The 15,729-nt window shown below is 44.8% G+C and overlaps 1 protein-coding gene and 1 long non-coding RNA gene across 4 annotated transcripts in view; one reads left to right on the top strand and one right to left on the bottom strand.

Annotated features, from left to right (window-relative positions):
• Positions 1-14,760, bottom strand: part of LOC135111255 (unconventional myosin IC-like) — a 50,609-nt gene extending 35,849 nt beyond the window's left edge. The window contains exon 1 of one of the 3 annotated variants that reach the window (XM_064024467.1): positions 14,607-14,760. The gene's annotated coding sequence lies outside the window, so the exon portion shown is untranslated. Of the gene's footprint in view, positions 1-9,941; positions 10,051-10,622; positions 10,771-14,606 lie in introns of those variants that run through there. The other 2 variants (XM_064024469.1, XM_064024468.1) reach the window with 2 other exon arrangements.
• Positions 150-8,651, top strand: LOC135111260 (uncharacterized). The gene is made up of 3 exons (XR_010273661.1): positions 150-556; positions 4,757-4,910; positions 5,008-8,651. It is a non-coding gene; the product is annotated as an uncharacterized LOC135111260 (long non-coding RNA).
• Positions 14,761-15,729: the final 969 nt, after the last annotated feature.

Here is a 15,729-nt window from a genome sequence, read left to right as displayed (position 1 = left end):
TGCTGAATGACAAACAGAGAGAGAGAGAGAGAGAGAGAGAGAGAGAGAGAGAGAGAGAGAGAGAGAGAGAGAGAGAGAGAGAGAGAGAGAGAGAGAGAGAGAGAGAGAGAGAGAGAGAGAGAGAGAGAGAGAGAGAGAGAGAGAAAGGGAAAAAAGAGAGGGAAGGAGGGAGATAAGCAAGAGATGACGTAAAAAAAAAAAACAGCTTCTATAACATCATGGAGAAACTTACATGTGTGTCTGTGTCTGTGTGTGTGTGTGTGTGTGTGTGTGTGTGTGTGTGTGTGTGTTGCACCATCACCACCACGGCCGCCATCTGCCCTTACACAGGCGGGAGGAAAGCTATCTTATCACACTTGCTGGATACCTCAAGCCACGCCTTCCCTTTCATGCATGCCCTTGTTAGTTCTCGCTATGGTACCAGTGTGCCACGCATATGCACCACATAGTGACACACTGACACAGGTGGCCAGGTGTGAGACGCAGTAACACGTATGCTTGCTTCTCTCAGGGACTGCCACGTGTTAGTTCTTGCTATGCCACCAGCGTCTTTCAGGTATGCACACTATTGGGCTACAGGACACACTAATGCAGGTGACGAGGTGTGAGACTCAGTAGGATGTATGCAGCTTCCCTTATTTTTATCATATGCCTTCAGAAGGGTCGGTAATACATTTGTGTGGACTTCTGCATATCTACTCCTGTGTCCTTGGTTAGTTAGGGAGATTTCTGTGTTCGAGGGTAATGTCGGGATGTCAGAAGCACAAGCAAATGTCAATGATGCATATTTATGATCCCTGTTCATCAGTGTTTTCTGTTCTGATTCAAGGCATGTTTTTAATACAGTAATATGTGTGTGTGTGTGTGTGTGTGTGTGTGTGTGTGTGTGTGTGTGTGTGGGAGAAGAGAGAGAGGTCAGCGCGCCCTTCAAAACACGGGGAAATCAAGCACGGAAAGTCCTTGCCTTTTATTTTCCCCAATGATAAACGAGCACCACTTGAAAACACAGGTAAAGGTGAGGGCGGAAGGGAAACCTCTGATGAAGGGCTGAGCTAGTGAGTCACCCGATCGGCGGTAGTGATAAGGCCGCTCCTACGCCCGTATTCAGAAACGCTTCGCTCCCTCACCACGACTATTTTCGAAAGCCACAGAGACGATAAGCCATGTTCTTGAGACTGTTTCTCCTTTTAATCGTGTAGAAATCTTGTTAACATGTCTCTACAACCGTAAAAAAAACACACTTAAAAACCAGAGCAGCTGCAACTAGAGCCTTTTGAAAGTAGTGGAGGCTTCAGAATATATTCACTAAAATCTGCAGCCGCACCTTCTGCCTGGCCTTAGCTGTGGTGGCCGCGACCCCGCCCGACCCGCGCCTTACACTCTGACGTCACTGTGACTCATGGTGGGGACAAGGCCGGTGACCCGCACTGGTGGGTGTGGCACTGTCTTGGTGCGAGAGGGAACCAAGAGGCGACCAGCATAAGAAACTTTTAAATTTACATTTATTAGAGACGTAAGGAGTACGAGGGGCTGTGAAGTGGTGATAAGGGTGTAAGGGGGAGGCGGTCCAGATTCTATTAGGCTTCGAGCTTAATAAAGTTAGATTTTAGAGATTGGAAGAATAGGTCGTCAGGTAGAGTGGTAGAAGACTGGAATAGACTCAGTAATGAGGGACCATATTCAAAAACACTACTAGCAGCACCTCGACAAGTTTCAAAAAGGCTCTCCTTGAAGCTACACAGACTTTAAGGAGGTTTTTATGGTTACAATGACAGATGGACAAGGTTTCTACATTATTAACGAGAGAAACACTCTTGGGAACCCGTCTGATCATCTCTGCAGCCTTTGAAAATAGTAGTGGTGAGAGAGCAAAGCGATTCAGAATAAGGACTCAGGTAGTTAATGCAAGTCAATGGTGATTCTTAAGTGAGGAGTGGACAAAGCTATCGGAAAAGATGATAGGTGAATATACAGCAGGCACGTATTGTAAAAGGATTGCCACGTGTAGATCTAATGCATTTTTCCAGCTTTCTTTGTACTTTGAATTAGAACCTTCTTTGTGTGTACAGAACAACACTGATTATATACATGTGTGTGTGTGTGTGTGTGTGTGTGTGTGTGTGTGTCCGGGGTCATGGAGAAAATGGTGCCTGACATATTTCCGGAGAGACTCAGGTGCAGGGAAGGGCAAGAGGATGTGTGGGCGTGACGAACCAAGGCGAGGCGAGGCGAGGCGAGGCGAGGCGAGGGCTTGGCGAGGCAGCAAATGTTGGCCGCTCACCTGCTCAACTAAACAAATAATTACATGTCCTAATTAAACACCTGAGACTTTCCTTCCTATCCGCGCGCTACAAGAGAGAGAGAGAGAGAGAGAGAGAGAGAGAGAGAGAGAGAGAGAGAGAGAGAGAGAGAGAGAGAGAGAGAGAGAGAGAGAGAGAGAGAGAGAGAGAGAGAGATTCTTAGCGCTGATTGTAGTGATGATAACTGATTGGCTGATTGACTGAGTGACGTACTGAAAATTTAGCGCTGCAGCAACCAAGCCACGGTAGTAATAGTAGTAGTAGTAGTAGTAGTAGTAGTAGTAGTAGTAGTAGTAGTAGTAGTAGTAGTAGTAGTAGCAGTTGTGGTCTAGAAGGAGATGGCTGGGTGTTGTAACTGGGGTCTCTAGCAGTTAAACGATGGTGTTCACGCGCGTCATGAAGAGAGGTTGTAAACTTAATACCATCTTTGTGGCTGTGGTTTATGAGTGCTGGTGGCAGTTTAGCAATAGCAGACTTGCGTTAGTGGTTTGCGTAAGTGTTAATGATAGGGAGAAATATTGGTACTTCACACACACACACACACACACACACACACACACACACACACACACACACACACACACACGAGAATATCAACAAAGCAAAAAATATCACAGGAAAATAAACCATAAATTCTGAACTAAAAAGGACACAAGAAAAATAAATACACAAGATTAATAACGTTATAATATCAATTACGTCAGATTATGTTTTTTTTTCTGCCTCTGTAGTGAGATACCCCCCACAAGTCTCGTTCCCTTCACCACCACCACCACCACGACCAGCACGACATCCTCCCAGCCTTACCGTCCTAAACACCACTAACTTAATTGTCACACATCAACCACTTACTCCAAAAGAACTACTATGCTCTTCCCTTCCCTCTGCGACTGAACTGAACCTCCTTGTACTATTTCATGATAAATTTGCGACCGTGTTCTCAAGCACCTCGGCGTCCTGAGTGTTCGAACATGCCCTAGTGGGAATTATTGGGGTTTTCAAGACTTTTCATGATTCCAGTAACAGATAAGCAAGTATTCTACAGCTTGTGACAAAAACACTCGTGAAAGCCCAATCAATAATCGCTGTGGCCTTTGAAAATAGTCTTTAAGGGAGTCCAAAGGGTTTCAGAATACGAGTCCTTAAAGAATACCAGAGGCACTTAAAACATTCACTCTGGTCTGGGTGTACAAGTGCCTACGCAAATGTCCTTGTATAAAATATTGCACCGAAGAAGATGATGGGTATAATAACGTGTGTGTGTGTGTGTGTGTGTGTGTGTGTGTGTGTGTGTGTGTGTGTGTGTGTGTGTGTGTGTGTGTGTGTGTGTGTGTGTGTGTGTGTGTGTGTGTGTGTGTGTGTGAGCCATAACGTGAAATATGCCATGGAGCGCAATGTTTAGATCCGCGTCAAACACCGAGCAATTTACGTACAACAGTGTGTGCTTCACGTGACATGCTATTGTTGGTGGTGCTGAATGGCATCGCGTGTTGACAGTTACTACAATACAATGGCCCGGTCTTCCCGCACCCATGTGGTAAATTACTGTGTATTCCCGGCCCTTTTGCTACAAATAACAAAATAACACTTAATCCATTTGAGGTACCCGATAAAACTTAACTATTCTGTTGATGGAGTCTCGCATCAGTATCCTCCACACACAGACACACACGGTCCTGCAGACTCCACTACTACCTCATCCACTTAACGCTGCTACAGTACACGTGGAGAGACCAAAGTGTTCACAGTAGGTGGCCTGAAAAGCCTTCATAACGGCATCCTTCCTGCGCTGGCCTCATCTGGTTGAATTGGACATCTGAGGGTGCGTGAGTCGCCTATGTTTCACTCATCTACGGTCACTCATAACGGTCACGCTCGCAGAAATCTCCACGGAAACACTGCCAGCGCCCCCATGCATAAAATAACTCCATCAGCATGCTGTGAGGGAGAGTAAGTGTACATTTCCTACGCAAGCATTCACGCAAGTCCACACAAGCACACACGCTATGTCTGAGAAACTTGTGAATGTTCAGTTTATCCAGCAATGAAAGCTTTCGTGTCATCATCTTGCAAAGGTTCCGTAGATTTTAGAATGCAGACGAGACGTGGAAGTTTAATTTGCCTCCCCTTAACATTCAACGTTACGGGGTGGTACAGTGTGGCTTATCTTGAATAGCCTCTTAAGGATCAACACATATGTAGTGCTACTGTTCCTTCTTCCTCTATGTACTTATGTGACAGTGTACTACAGAGTAATGAAGGGTATTGTCATTAGTGGTACTGTGTCTTCATGTACTACTGCGAAAAATTAATTTAGTATAAGGCTAAGTGATACAAACGCAAAACTGTCTTCTTTTTCTACCTGAAGATAACACTTTTCTATGCTGTCAATAGTTCACCAGTTTTCAGCTTTTTTTTCATACATTTCTTATACGAGCTTAGAATTTCCCCAATAGTGCGTAATGGTAGTGGTGGTTGTGCCGTCACTGGAGGAGCAACAAAGCAACACTCTTCCGCCCACGTGGTCCCTTCGCGCTCATCTAATGAACCCAATCGCGCACCGGCGGGCAGGGAACAGCTGCGGGGCGGGCTTCCTGTCAGCTGGGTAAGGTAAGCATTGTTCCTGGGCTGCACCTGGCCAAGTACGAGTATTTGTTCGTCTCTGGTCTCCTTTTTCCTCCTGTTCCTCTGATCTCCTTTTTCTCAGCGCATACCCAAGACCAGAAAACCCGAGATGCTTGAGAGGAACCGTGCGGAAGATGCTCCCAACCTTGCGGTGGCGTGAGGCTGGGCAGGACAAGTGTTGGGACCAGCGCGATCCGCCACGCAGGACCGGTCCCTGCCGCGGTGTCGAGGAGCTCGCCGCAAAAAGGTGGCGCGAGACTGCGAGAGTGAAAGTGGCCAGTGAGAAGGAAATATGCCTCTTCCCCGTCTGTCAGTAGTTCACTTGGAAGGCCGCAATGCAAGGACAAGTTACTTAATGCTCTTTGTTATCTACTGTTTGTTCCACCAGCTTGTCTCCACACAGGCGTCACTTCAATGTAAATACAGAAACAGTAGTAACTTAATGACAGCTGTTTAAAGACAAAGGCAAACTACTTAACGCACAATGTCATCTACTGTTTGTTTCACCAGCCTCCACACAGTCTCCACACACACACACAGTCTCCACACACGCGTCACTCCGAATACAGAAACAGCTGTAACTTGATAGCTATTAGTGTCCCCCACGACCCATACCTGCCTGGCGCTCAGCAAACCGGTATTTACGTTGGTTTTCCTATCCCTTCACGAGTCCGTTACGGATCGTGCCACCTTTCCCAGGAACAGGTCATGCAGCAGACCAGCCCTGCACAGCCACTTGCAGGAACTGATAGCTGCGAACACCAAGCTAGCACTTAGAACCAACCATGACACAACATATTACCTGCCACGCTTGTTCTGAGCAGACGCTGAGAGAAAGGAAAAAAATATATAGGTACATCTTTTAAACAGGCCACTTTTCTCTTAGGTAAGAATGATGAGGATGATGTAAGCAATAGTGAGTTAGCCAAGTAGAAAAACTAACAATGTAAAATTAATATGATAATGAACTAGTCCTCCCCGAAGAAGGCAAAGGCCACGCCCCTCTATTGTCCCCTGAGAGGCCTACACAAGCTGCCACTACGTACAACTGTTTTTAAAGGAACCCAGCTCAGCATTAAGAGTGAGGGACAGTACACCTAAGATTATCTCTGAAGGTAATGCAGCTTTTTATCCATAGGAACGATGAAAGACAATGGAAGTAATTATGCGTGCCAGACACTGAGGCAACGCTACCGTGTGTGAGGCAGTGCGCTGGTTTTACTGCCTGTCATGATTAGTGGTAGCATTTATCTCCCAGTCCTGCTGACATACTGATCTCCACAAAGGATAACACGCCCAGCAGTGGAAGGCAATGACCGTCCTCCTTCCATTGTCCATTCTCTCCCCGTGCACTTTCCTGCCAAGGCTGCTTCCATACTTTCAGATGCAAGGATCACCGACCCTCACTAAGAACTGCAAGGTCTATATACAGCAAATCCCGACGCTCGAGCCGTTTTTTTTTTTTTTTTTTTTTTTTATATATTATTCTTTCCGGGTTATCACACTTTTATACTCAACTTTGACAACTCGAAGGAAACTCACAGATTATTCCATGCAGTGCGCGTGGATTTACCTAACTTACCGGATGGAGAAAGGCCAACAGAACGCGGTGTCAAATATTACAGCTGGAAGATGGATCAGTCAGGTGGTGGTCGTGACTGCTGTCATTACCTTTATCAGTGATTCTAACTGATTACCTGCGTGACATAAATTCCTCGATACCTGAGTAAAGAAAGAACCACAATACATGCATGTTTGTTAACGAGGCATATTTTTTCTTAACCTAATTCTGAACCCTTGAGACTTGACAGACTTATGGGTGACGATGATAGATGGAAACAGGTAAGTATGTTTCATTTAGCGACTGCCATGTGTAGACCTGCCAACTTCTTGCAGCTTCACTTATTTTCTTACGTTCTTATGCAGGGAATTTGTAAGACACTTTGTACTGGAAGCCAGAATCAACCCAGACACGCAAAGACCTCACGGTTACTGACACAGCACCTCTAACGGCAAAGATTTTACACTTATATTGATGTATTCACAGTAAAATTAAGGTTATGAATGCTTATTATGTGCATGTGGCAAGTAACTGGTAGCTCGGCAAGGCTCTGAGTTGGAAGGTGACCGACCGGCGTGATGCGAGTCTCTGCTAATCCTCGCGCCGCCGGGATGACGGTAATGACCCAGGAAGCGGAACACCCCACACACAATGTAACACGTTTCCTGCCAGACACGCGACCACCATAAGCTGAGCCACCTCCGTGTTGCATCCCGCCACCATCACCACCACCACAACCAATCCCTGCCCACCACCACCACCACCTTTCAAAATTTCCCTCTCACCGCCACCTCTCACTTCCACACCAGCGACATACTTTACAGGTTCGTGACACGCAGCCTTTCCCTCTCACAGCCCCACAGTCCCCGCCACGCTGCTCTCCGCCCCCTCCCTCACGATGCTTGCTTCCTCCTACCAAGGCGGAAACGTGTGCATGCTTCAACCTGACGTGACCCAGCTGATGTGTGATGCCTTCCTAGAATAAACGTAAGGAACATATTCTTAAACATTTCTCTCTCCTATCTCGAGTAAGTTTGTGAGGTTTCCAAGAGTTTATTGTAAGCTAAGGTTTTCTAAGCTATACTGAAAGTTACTGACATTTCCAAGGACGTTTTAATGATTCCAATGATAGTTTAACATTGGTTCTGCACCATCAATGGGAAAAACACTTTTCAGAACCCGACTGATCATCTGGGACCTCTGAAAATGTCCTTTTGCGAGAGAACAAAGCGCTTCAGAACACGAGCCTGAATCTGACATCAGGCGTGATTAATCCATTACACGGCAACTGGTGGAAAATGTTGACAGACCAGATACGAGAGGAACTGTGACTGTATTTTCCACTTGACATTTATCAGCCCTGTGGATATACGTCTGTGTGTGTGTGTGTGTGTGTGTGTGTGTGTGGGAGGTGGGGGGGATGATAATACATCTGCACCTACACATTTCCCATCACGCCTGAGAACGTGTTGACACCAGAGGGTTGGAAACGAGATAGGAGTATATCTAAAATGGCCTCAGCTGGCAACACCTGCACTGGTTGCTGAATTAACGTAACTCAGAAGCACCGCCTTTGGATCACGAAGCGCCGGCCGAAAGCTTCACGTTTATGGTTTAGCTTAGGTTAGGTTGGGTTGGGTTATTTTAGGATAGGTTAGGTTTGGTTAGACTGGGTTGGGTTTTGACGGGTTGGGTTGAGTTAGGTTAAGTACGTGGCTGAGTAAATAAAGAACGGTTAGATTAGGTAAGGTAATTGGTTGAACGAATAGAGACAGATAATGAATAATTAGGTCAGGTTAGGATAGGTAAGGTAAGGATAGGTTTACTTAGATTAGAATAACGATTATATAAGTAGATGCATAGCGAATGAATACGTTAAGTTAGGTTCATAAATGAATTTGGGAGAACGGTGATGAAACCCCGGATGAGGAGACGTATAGGATTAGATAAACAGACGGATGCCAAATGATTGGGTTACGTTCATAACTGGATAAGTGAGAGAGGCAGTGAAAGTCCAGATGAGGAAACGTGCAGGAAGAAAAACAGACCAGTTTCAAACAAGTCCCACACACACGCCCGAGTAAAATGACGGAGCAACAAACACAAGTCTACACTCCCATCATGCAACACTCATTACCATTAGACTTGGGCACGTATTCTGAAACGCTTTGCCCTCTCACCACGATTATTCTCTAAGGCCACAGACAAGATTGGCAGTGTTCTCAAGAACGTTTCTCCTGTTCACGATGCAGAAATGTTAATAATCTGCCACTAAAACCGTGTAAACACCCTTAAAAACCCGTGTAACTTCAACTAGAGCCTTTTGAATGTAGTGGAGTTGCGGACAGAAGCTTCAGAATACAGGCCATGCTCTCATTTACCATAATCACTGCTGCACGCGAAGCAAGAGTTTTAAGAATGGTATGATGTGGGCCAAGTCTAGACCACCGTCTGTCATCAACAATTCCGCAATTTACGACAACAGCAAGGCTCCTCCTGGTGTGTCCCGCCCTTCTTTCGTCTTCCCAGAGAGAGAGAGAGAGAGAGAGAGAGAGAGAGAGAGAGATGAGGCTCTTTCACCGGATGGAATGTCTAATTCAGGACCGCACACCTGTTCACGAAGCCCTGATAATGCTCTGTCCTGCCACCACTCACGAGAACCTGGTGTTTTGGTGCTCTTCTGTATCCCTAAGTTAAAGTCACTGTTCATCTACCTCCTACACTCACTTCAAATGAATATGGCGGCAATACTATACTTGATAGACATTGCTGCGTCGTTTTTCTGTTCATCTTTTCTGTTCATCTCACCTGTTCACTCATTTGCCCCATTGTAAATACCGTAGTTTCTTTACAGTCCCCACCATCATCAACTGAAAGTCTCCCTGCAAAACTTCACCCGTGATTGTTCTTCTTCCCTCTCTCTAACCCTTCTTTATCGTCCCTTCTAAATTGGACAGTCCATTTTATAACTCTTCAACTCTATTCAGCTTTATTCAACTGATTTGTCTACTCCAAGTGAACATTTTTTTTTTCAGGAAGGACGGTAGAAGTGGCAATTAAGCTGGGTTATTTTTCTCATTACAAGCAGGACTTAAAAAAAAACGTGTTAAGTGCACAGATACATGACAAGAGAAAGCTGGATGAATTTACGAGTGATTATGGCAGATGGTAGGCTTAATTAAGTGGTCATGGACTTGTGTTGCGTTATTGCGTTGCTCAACTGGCCTTTTGCAGTCTCCTTATTTTTTTTTTTTTTATATCCTCAATTTCGTTTATCCCCTGATCAACATCCTTGAGGTATGAAAAAATGGAAGAAAAGAAGTCATCCGAAGAAGAAAAACAAAAATAACTACAATAAAAAAAAAAGAGTAAGAAATATAAACACTATATCCACCCGAAGACTGTGGCGCCTCCTATCTTTTAATAATACTAAGAAAAGTTCATCCAGCACTTACTTGACAGCGAGTACGTGTGTAAGGAGTACCAAGATCGGGTAGGGTTGACGCTCCGCACGCTCAACCACTACCTACTAACGCTCGCCTCTAACTAATCACATCGTCCGTGCATTTCCGATATTAAAACACGGTTATCAGCTATCTAATCCTAACACCATCCCTTCTCCATCACGCTTATCACTCCCGGCACTAATCTATCAAATGTATGAAAGGTACGCAAAGTTTGTACACAAGCTATGTCGAGCTGTCACCGTGTTCCCTTGCCTCCCACCTTAAAAGTAGTTAATTTCACTCGTGTATCATTACCATTATCCTCAAGGCAGACTCCATAACATTTTCCACTTTCCATAACCTTCTCCACTTGGCCAAGTAAAACTTATCTCCTCTTCCTCCAGCTTTCTTCACCGATCTTCATTGGCTGCTCTAATCTAAGTAACCCAAGCAAAACTGATCTCTTGTCCCCTGTCTGCCATTCCTTCATTTCCAATCCCTGTGTTGCTATTCTAATACTTATTGCCCATCTATTTTTTTTCTTTTTTTACGGTTCTTGTGACAAATTACCAAGAATTCTACATTATTAAAAGGAAAAACATTCTTGCAAACCCTGTTAATCATCTCTGTAGCCTTGGAAAATAGTCGTGGTGAGAGAATAAAGCGTTTCTGAATGTGTTTCCTACTCACCCGGATCACTACAACCACAGCTCGCCTCTTTCAGGCTTCCACTGTCCTGCCCTGTACCCACTGCCGCCTTATCGGGGTTTGGTATATACTAGATGTCAATTCCACGAAGTAATCAGCCGGTGATGATAAGCAGGATACACAGATGGAATATTCACAAGCGCACTAGTAGTCTGGGTTGTATCCACAATCTTACATACTGTGCTTCCACCAACAGTTATCTGAAGCATAATCTGCATAACAATGTGCCGAATGCCGAGTGAAGGTGATAGTGAAGCTTGCAATGAAGGTAGGTCACAGATAATGATGGTAACAGTCGGGTATCCACACTCACTCCGTCCAAGGGTTTAATATTTATCACAAGTTATGTTTTCGTCGTTGTTTCCACATGGGATTCTGGGATAAGACTAGAAGTTTAATGTGACTCTTAGTTGAAAGTGTGCTTAGGAATACCAATAATTTGATATCCACTACGTGTTACATTTGCAGTCGCTGTTTTCAGTGGAATCTCTTACTAAGAGAAACACGTTAACAAGCACATTTCTCCTTCACGTAAGCACACAGCTGGTAACACTGCCCGTGAGCACGCACTGTGACGGACGCTGATACACGGCCCACGTCACAGGAACACCTAAAATCCTTGAACCTTCCATATGTTTTTGTCGCTTTAGAATTAACTGAGAGGTTTATTTCACACCTCTTTGTAAACTGAACAAACATGGCCGATAACAGACGAACATATCACGTCAAAACTCCTCATTTACGATGTGCACTTTACGCATAAAAACACGTATTGGTACAGCTTAGATAAGCAGACTGTTCTCTTTTATTTCCGCTATGAGGAAAGGCAAGGCGGGTGACGCACAAAGAAAAGCTCTGTAAGGTTCGCGCCTGGTGGTGGTCCGTTCCGCGTGGGGCAGGGAAGATGCCGCCTGACTCGCCCCACCGCTCAGCTGCCGCCACTTCCAGGCACAGCACACCGCGATGCTCTCTAGGTAATAGAAGATCGTTATCAGCCATCGCGCTCGTCCATAGCAATAATTAGTACATAAGAGCGTCATGGTCGTCTAGATAAATCGACTAGCAGCAGCAGCAGTAACAACAACGAGAGTGGGAGAGCCGGCGGGTAGGAACGGAGATATTCCATACTCGTGGTCATGATAAAAAAAAAAAAAACAAGCCTGTGAACGCCAACCACATGGGCCGGAGTGGGTAATGAGGTGTGCCTGAGGAGGAGGACGTGACCTTGAGGAGTGGGTGGAGAAGCCCCGGGCGTTAACGGACAGGAGCTCCTGCTGTTTAGTGCTGCTGCCCCACCATCTAAAGGCACACGCTCTAAATAGAGTTGTGGAGGCTGCAGACATGCTTCTCAAACGTGTGCAGCGTCTTACCTAAGTACTTGTTGCTGTCTCCAGTGAAAACTATCGAGGATGTATTTATTTTATTATTATTTTTTTTTTATTCTAATGATAGTTTAACAAGTATTCTACATCATTAGTGGTAAAAACAGCCATGGATACTTAACGAATAGTTTCTAGCCTTTGAAAATGACTTATAAGAAGCCAAAGCCTTTCAGAACACGGTCTTAATAAATACTGGGAATATTGTGACGCCTTGCCCCGAAGCACCATTTAGCCTCGCGATTTTTTGTCCCTTCCTGGCTTTCTTCTTAGCCTTGCATTCTGTGACCTCCCGAGCGTAACAATCTGGACCTGAATCCGGTCTAAAAAAGTACCAAGTCTTTGCCGACTGCCGAGGTAAGCAAATAATCAGGTATAGACTATCTACCATCAAAGCAGTTAAGAGTCACTTGGTAAAGACTGCGGGATGCTATTGATGAGAATCCCTGTTAGTAATACTGTAATATCTCTCTCTCTCTCTCTCTCTCTCTCTCTCTCTCTCTCTCTCTCTCTCTCTCTCTCTCTCTCTCTCTCTCTCTCGGTATAAGTACAGCACCAGACTCCCCCAAGGTTCGGTCAGTGGAGAGGCGGGTGGGCACCGGGGCGCGGTTACCTTATTTGGCAGCGATGTAAGGGGCTTGTGCCGCATGCCACCCACTGCCCATCCCTCCTTAACTTCCTTCCCATGTGATGGCGTCTTCAGCTTGAGACATGCAAGTGCAGTGCTGCGATAAGCATGTGCCGGTAGTGGGGCATGTGTGTGGCTGCAAGCGGGAGAAATCAATCCGGTCTATCTAGCGGCAAGGACTTAATGACTCTGGCCACGACTATCTGGGGTAGAAGACAGCAGGCAGCCAGGCAGCAGGCATCCGCCCCACCACCCTCTCATCACCACGGGCACCACCACCTCCACCGCCCCTCTGTTCGAATCGAAGGTGGAATTTCCATTATAAGAAAACGACAAAAGGTGCACGTTTCACTTTCTCTATATTCACTACAGCAATGTGGGACTGACTGATGGTGGCATGCAAACTTGGAGCAGCCTATGTGTGCCCCAGTTAACAAAGCATGACTGGCAATCTATTCCCCAGACGCCCGTCACATCTACCTACTACAAGGTCACCAGTTTCAACAAAAAATAGTCTCAAACTACAATGGCATTTCAAATTAACGAAGTTTAATTATTCAAGACAGCGGCTGAATGTTTGATCTTCGGCAAAGAGAAAAAATCAATTAGAAATATATAACTGCAGACATCATTATTACGAAAGGAAAAGAAAAAAAAAGCAAACGCCCTTCCATATAATCTGCTCTCTGTTACACACACACACACACACACACACACACACGAGTATACATATACACATAAAATGTAGGCAACGGGTGATGTGTGCAGTGACGCTCACAGCTGCGGCAACACCTGTACACCCACTTCTCCAACCCTCGCTGCACCAGACTAGGTTGAGTAACAAAGACTGAGAAATAATGAACTATATATACTGAAATAAAGTCCTACAAGTAGAGTGTATCCGTGAAAATAAATGAGGAGATAAATGCGAGTTCCACGTTAACGTTGCTGTTGTACTGACATTACTGGCCTGAGGTAAGGTCACCCTCTCCCGCTACCCCAAGGTCCACCCGTCTGGTTTAACCGTCCTGCCTAATAAATATCACGAACAAAAGGTGTGCAAACTTTTTTTTTCCTCTCTCACACCCCTTAGTACTACAGCCTTATAAATTTTAACTAATATAAATGCACTGAAAGTTAATCATACAGGAATAATATGTTCAACTATGAAAGGAACTTCACGTGTAGCAGAAGACTGGAAGAAGCACGCCGTGTGAAAGTGAAGGCGAGCGTGAGGGTGAGAGAAGCTGGGCGACGGATATAAACAGCTCCCTACACTGCCTCGCGCCCCCCCGGAGCTACCTACGCCACGGGACCACGGGTACAGATCGCACGTTCTGCACTACCTATGTATTACCAGACTACAGACGAATGCATGTGATTATACTAAGCTAAACACACCATCCTGACCAGAAAGCATAGTAAATAGATTTATACCTTTCCTATTTAACTAAGGAATTGAGAAAAAAAAATATATAAACGTATTAAACAAGATTGACAGTAAAACCACATACTTACGGCCGAAAAACAGACAGGCTTCCTGACGAGGGCTGTTCGGTTTAAAAAGAGTACGTAAGATATGGTTAAGAACAAGTTAAAAAGCTGAAGAGGAGAGCAACACCAACTGAGGCAAGAGTTTTGTAAAGGTATTGGCGAATCAGCTGACTGGCCTTCTGAATGAGCAGGTGTGGCGAGGCGGAATACTGATGATAAAAGAATATAGCATGGGTGGGGTCATTGTGGTCAGATGCTCACACTAATCTCCCTACTTAACACCTATGCATGATGAACTTTTTACAGCTATGAACATGTAATTATTCGTGATACTGTCCCACGTGCTTCTGAATCTTATCTGCCTGTCAAGTAAGTATCAGCTGGTTCCGCCGACTCCTTCCTGCTTTGGTGTTACCGCCCTTATATTATCAGTCAGAACATACTTAAATGCGCACTTCACTTTACCTTACAAGATGGTAGGTATGTAAGTTCTCCAAGTGAACTCAGCCAGCCACTACACACACACTGACACACACCACGAAGGTTCTTTTGAAACTGAGCGCGCCTTTTGGGCTTTTGGCAGGAGTAACGTCAAACTTCACTCTGCTGGGGAAAAATCATTGTACAGTATCCCACGTGTTATGTACACAATGCATACTATATTCCTGATCAATAAAAGCTTATATATGAGTAGCATAGGGCCTGAAACCACTTGAGAGGATTTTTGAGTGAGTGTAATGTATCGTGCGTCTGGCAAGAGAGAGAGAGAGAGAGAGGGAGGGGAGAGACGGGCATGGCACAAATCCAGTTCCGGTAGGATGAAACTTCCTTTCCTTCTATAAGCTCATTACCGGACAATCCTCACCGTAAGAATAAATGTTGTCATTGAGTTTCAAAACGGAATTTTATGTAACCTTGAAAGGATTATCATCACTGTCGTTACCGCCAAATATCATCCTCGTAGTCGTTGCCATGATCATCGTCATCATTACTACTACTACTACTACTACTACTACTACTATATTTGGTATTTAAGTTTTAATATGCCTCCTTGTTGGTATTACTATTCTAGTAGTAGTAAATTTCATTTTACTGTTTGCTTTTGGAGAGAGAGAGAGAGAGAGAGAGAGAGAGAGAGAGAGAGACTATCAACATTTCTTTTCCAATGAAGGAAACATTCATAAACAAAGCCTGTGTTAATATGCTTCCCACAAGGCAACCACATCCCTTACATGTGTGGGAGTGAGTATCTGGCAAATTTTTGTGCAATATGCTTGTTTTATGAGACTGCAATGCCTGGGCTGGACTCAAGTTTGATTTAGATCACTACATGTACTGTACACCTTTCGATGAGCTAAAAAAAACTTGGTGTACAGGTAGTCACAAGGCAGAACTATACCTCTGAAGGTAATACAAAATCCTTATCATAGTTTTTTAGTCATAACATAAAAACAGAAGACCTACCATGACTACTCATTTTATAATGGTTTTGATAATGGACAGATCTCTGAACACGACCCTGACTGCATTGCCACTATGTACAGTCATGCATGAAGGTATTGCTTGCATCACAAAAGGACAAAGAGGC

This window comes from Scylla paramamosain, chromosome 21 (assembly GCF_035594125.1).
Source record: "Scylla paramamosain isolate STU-SP2022 chromosome 21, ASM3559412v1, whole genome shotgun sequence".
Lineage (NCBI taxonomy): Eukaryota > Metazoa > Arthropoda > Malacostraca > Decapoda > Portunidae > Scylla > Scylla paramamosain.
This window is presented reverse-complemented; position numbering and strand designations above follow the sequence as displayed.